Source organism: Hevea brasiliensis, unplaced genomic scaffold (genome assembly GCF_030052815.1).
Source record: "Hevea brasiliensis isolate MT/VB/25A 57/8 unplaced genomic scaffold, ASM3005281v1 Scaf713, whole genome shotgun sequence".
Classification (NCBI taxonomy): domain Eukaryota; kingdom Viridiplantae; phylum Streptophyta; class Magnoliopsida; order Malpighiales; family Euphorbiaceae; genus Hevea; species Hevea brasiliensis.
The window spans coordinates 1,738-6,986 of record NW_026615266.1 but is presented as its reverse complement, the minus strand read 5'-3'; the positions used below and the strand labels follow the sequence as shown (position 1 = coordinate 6,986).

Below are 5,249 nucleotides of genomic sequence, written 5' to 3'. Positions count from 1 at the left end.
CCTTCCAAGAAGCGCTTGTTTAAGGTCTTAAGCTTGACCTTCCACTCCAAATCACCTAAGTATCCCTGATTGGAGAACCAAGCCATGAAACCTCTACAACCTTTTGTGTGGGTTCTCAAATAATATAATGCTTTAATCTCTGCCCATTAACTTTGAAAGTTCCTGAGGTTTCATTGCCTATCTCAACAGCTCCATAGGGATATACTTTTATAACAGTGTAGGGCCCTGACCATCTTGACTTTAATTTTTCGGGAAATAACCTTAATCTAGAGTTATATAGAAGAACAACATCCCCTTCCTGAAATTCTTTCCTCCTAATATGCTTATCATGCCATCTCTTAGTTCTTTCCTTGTAAAGCTTGGCATTTTCATAAGCATCCAATCTAAGCTCCTCAAGTTCATTTAGTTGCAACATTCTTTTTTCTCCTGCAGTTTTCAAGTCAAAATTCAGTGTCCTTATAGCCCAATATGCTCTATGCTCTAACTCCAGAGGTAAATGACAAGCTTTCCCATAAACCAATCTAAATGGGGTGGTGCCAATAGGAGTTTTAAAAGCTGTTCTATAGGCCCAAAGAGCATCATCTAACTTTAGTGACCAATCTTTCCTTGAACTATTCACTGTTTTTTCAAGAATTCTTTTCAGCTCTCTATTTGAGATCTCCACTTGACCACTAGTTTGTGGATGGTAGGGTGTTGCAACCTTATGCTTCACTCCATATTTTTGTAATAATCTTTCAAATTGATGGTTGCAAAAATGAGAACCTCCATCACTTATAATGGCACGTGGAGTTCCAAATCTTGTGAAAATGAACTTTTTAAGGAATTTAATCACAACTCTAACATCATTAGTTGGAGATGGTATAGCTTCAACCCATTTACTCACATAATCTACTCCAACTAAAATGTATTTGTGTCCAAAGGATGGTGGAAAAGGTCCCATGAAATCAATGCCCCACACATCAAATAGTTCAACTTCCAATATATTTTGGAGGGGCATTTCATCTCTCTTCGAGATATTACCCATCCTTTGACACCTATCACATGCATTTACAAACTTCCTCACATCCTTAAACATGTGTGGCCAGAAGAACCCTGCTTGAAGAACTTTTTCTGCAGTCTTTGTCACACTCATATGACTCCCATAAAGTGAAGAATGGCAATCTTTAATAACATTCCCTATCTCCTCATCAGCTAAACATCTTCTAATCAGCCCATCTCCACATCTCTTGAACAAAAATGGCTCTTCCCAATCATAATCCTTTACATCAAAAAGAAATTTCTTCTTTTGCTGCCATGTTAGGTCAGGTGGGAGGATTCCGCACACTAGATAGTTCACAAAATCTGCATACCAAGGAATTTTTGCATTCATGATTACTAACAGTTGTTCATCAGGGAAATAATCATCTATTGGGGGTTCTTTTCCCAAATTTTCTCCTTGTTCTTGCCTCAATCTAGATAGATGATCTGCTACCACATTTTCTACTCCTTTCTTGTCTTTAATTTCCAAGTCAAACTCTTGAAGGAGTAGCACCCACCTTATCAATCTAGGTTTAGCCTCTTTTTTCTGAAGAAGATACTTGATAGCTGCATGATCCGTGTACACTTTACCTTTGACCCCACAAGATAGGACCTGAATTTGTCTACTGCAAATACCACTGCCAAAAACTCTTTCTCTGTAGTAGAGTAATTTATTTGAGCATCATCTAATGTTCTACTTGCATAGTATATCGCATACACCTTCTTATCTCTCCTTTGTCCCAAAACAGCCCCAATGGCATAATTACTAGCATCGCACATTAACTCAAAAGGTAGTGACCAATCGAGTGGCTGCATAATAGGAGCAGATATCAAAGCTTCCTTTATCCTGCAAAAAGCATTCATACAATTAGTATCAAAATGGAATTCCACATCTTTACTCAATAAATTGGTCAGAGGTTTAGAAATTTTAGAGAAATCCTTGATGAATCTCCTGTAAAATCCAGCATGCCCCAAGAAACTCCTCACTCCTTTCACAGATGTTGGGGGTGACATTTTCTCAATAATTTCTACCTTTGCTTTATCCACCTCAATACCCCTGTTTGACACAAGATGTCCCAAAACAATTCCTTCTTGTACCATAAAATGGCACTTTTCCCAATTCAAAACTAAATTGAACTCTTCACATCTCTGCAAAACCTTAGACAAGTTAGATAAGCATTCATCAAAAGATTTACCATATACAGAAAAATCATCCATGAACACTTCCATAATATCCTCAATCATGTCAGAAAATATGGACATCATACATCTTTGAAATGTAGCAGGGGCATTACATAGTCCAAATGGCATCCTTCGATATGCAAAGGTACCATAAGGACATGTGAAGGTAGTTTTATCCTGATCATCTGGGTGAATAGGGATCTGAAAGAACCCTGAATAGCCATCCAAATAGCAAAAATAAGAATAATGAGCTAGTCTCTCAAGCATTTGATCTATAAATGGTAATGGAAAATGGTCCTTTCTAGTTGCATTATTCAATTTCCTATAGTCTGTACACATTCTCCATCCAGTTACAGTCCTTGTAGGTATTAGTTCATCATTTTCATTTTTCACTACTATGATGCCCCCTTTCTTAGGTACATCATGAACTGGACTTACCCAATTGCTGTCAGAAACAGGGTAAATGATACCTGCATCAAGCAATTTCAAGATCTCTTTTTTCACAATCTCTTTCATATTTGGATTCAATCTCCTTTGTGACTCTCGAGAGGCTTTATGGTTATTTTCCAACAAAATTCTATGCATGCACACAGAAGGATGTATTCCTTTAATATCATCAATGGTATAACCAATTGTCCTTCTATGCTTTCTAAGAACTCTCAATAATTTTTCAACCTCACAATCAGTCAATTTAGCACTAACAATCACAGGATATGTAGAATCTTGACCTAGAAAAGCATACCTGAGATTTGTTGGAAGAGGTTTCAACTCTACCTTAGGTGCTTCACTTTTCTCAAGCTTTGATGATGAAGTTGTTTCTTGCTTTAAGTTCCGAATCTTTTCAATATTAGCCATAGGCAAAGGTGGATTTCCTTCCAAAATTGTAGCATATTCTGTACCTTCTTCTATGTCATCCCCTTTTCTGATGTTATGAACCAAACAAGCTTCTAAGGGATCTTTAGGATGTTGCCTTTTAAGCACTTCTCTAACCTCTTCATCTATCACATCAACTCTCAAGCATGAGTTTGAATCATCTTTCTTTTTCATTGCTTGAAACAAATTAAATTCAACTTTCTCTTCCCCAACTTCTAATGTAAGTCTCCCATTTTTTACATCAATCACTGACTCCAAAGAAAGAGCAAGGAAAGGTCTACCAAGAATAATAGGAATGTGTATCCTCCTCCATCTCCAATACCACAAAATCCACTGGTATGAAAAATTTTCCAACTTTCAGAGGAACATTCTCAACTACCCCAATTGGAAATTTAATAGACCTATCTGCTAACTGTAGTGATATGGTAGTAGGCTTCATTTCTCCAATCTTCACTTTCTCATAGATAGATAATGGCATCAGACTAACACTGGCTCCAAGATCACATAAAGCCTTATCTATACTGATATCCCCAATGTGACATGGTATGGAGAAACTTCCAGGATCTTTCAGTTTGGGTGGAAGCTTATTTTGCAAAATAGCACTGCTTTCTTCCGTGAGAGCTACAGTCTCAAATTCCTCCAATTTCTTCTTGTTAGATAAAATCTCTTTCAAAAATTTAGCATAAGAAGGCATTTGTGCTAAAGCATCAGTGAAAGAAATAGTCACATGCAAAGACTTCAATACCTCCAAGAACTTCCCAAATTGTTTATCTAATTTTGCTTTCTGAACCTTTGTGGAAATGGTAAAGGTGGCATGTAGGCTTTAGGTGCAACATATTTTGGTTCTTCTTCTTTGCTCTCCTTCTCCTTACTTCCTTTTTCTTCCACTGAATTTTCTTTCTCAGCTCCAATTCTAACTTCAGCTTCAGTTTGTTTATCTCCTTCTCTGTTTTTCTCTTCTTCAATTTTCTCTTCAATCTTTTTATCTCCATTCTTCAATATTCTTCCACTCCTCAATGTAATAGCCTTGCAATGCTCCCTTGAATTTTCTGGCTGGCTAGGGAGCTTCCCAAATGCTTTGTTACTTGAAGAGCTAGCTTGTTGAGCTATTTGATTCTCTAACATCTTGTTGTGTGTTGCCATTTGATCCACTTTAGATGCTAATTGAGAAATCATTTCTTGTTGACTTTGATGGCTCACAAGTAGAGTTTCAATCATAGCTTCCACCATAGCTGTCTTGTCTAATTGTGCTTATTGTGGTAGAGGTGGAACATGTGCATTTTGAGGTTTAGAAATTCGGGAGGAGGACCTCTATTCGCTAAAAATTCGATGTTGTTGATATCCGTAAGGTTCTGAAAATTCTGATTTTGCCCTTGTCTACCTCCCCAAGAGAAATTGGGGTGGTTTCTCCATCTTTGGATCATAAGTTGCAGAAAATGAGTTACCACGGTCTTTGATTTAAGTTACCCACATAATCCACTTGCTCGCTTGAAAAATATTGATTAAGTGTAGAAAAATCTGCTGTACAATTGACATTTGCAGCTCCAACTTCTACTGAATTACTAGAACCTCCGACTGAAGAATCTACTTTCATGCTTAGCTTGTCCATCTTCCTTGTCAAAGCATCAAACTTAGCATTAATCATATTCATTGCATCAAGCTCAAACATACCAGCTGGTTTCTTGATTTCATTCCTCTCACAACTCCATTGGTAGTTGTTATAAGCAATTTTATCAAGAGCGAGAAAAAGCTTCTTCTTGATTTCTCCATAAGATCACCTCCGTAAGATGCATCAATTGTACTTCTAATAGCTGGTGAAACTCCATTGTAAAAGTGTTGAACAAGCATCCACTTAGGAATCCCATGATGTGGACATCTCCTTTGCAAATCCTTGTACCTCTCCCATGCTTCATACAAGCTCTCGTCATCTCTAGGTTTGAAAGAAGTTAGCTCATTTCTTAGCTTAACTGTCTTGCTTGGTGGAAAATATTGAGCTAAAAATGCTTGAGAAAGTTCATACCATGTTGTGATAGAACCCGGTGGCAAAGAATGTAACCACTCTCTAGCTCGGTCCTTTAGAGAAAAAGGAAATAATCTGAGTCGAATTGCATCATCAGAAACTCCATTTATCTTCAACATATCACTGATCTCAAGAAAGTGTGCTAGATGCACATGTG

The 5,249-nt window shown here is 37.4% G+C and overlaps 1 non-coding gene across 1 annotated transcript; it reads left to right on the top strand.

Annotated features, from left to right (window-relative positions):
• The first annotated feature begins 4,930 nt into the window (after nt 1-4,930).
• On the top strand, nt 4,931-5,037 carry LOC131177721 (small nucleolar RNA R71). Its single transcript, XR_009147052.1, has one exon. It is a non-coding gene; the product is annotated as a small nucleolar RNA R71 (small nucleolar RNA).
• Nucleotides 5,038-5,249: the final 212 nt, after the last annotated feature.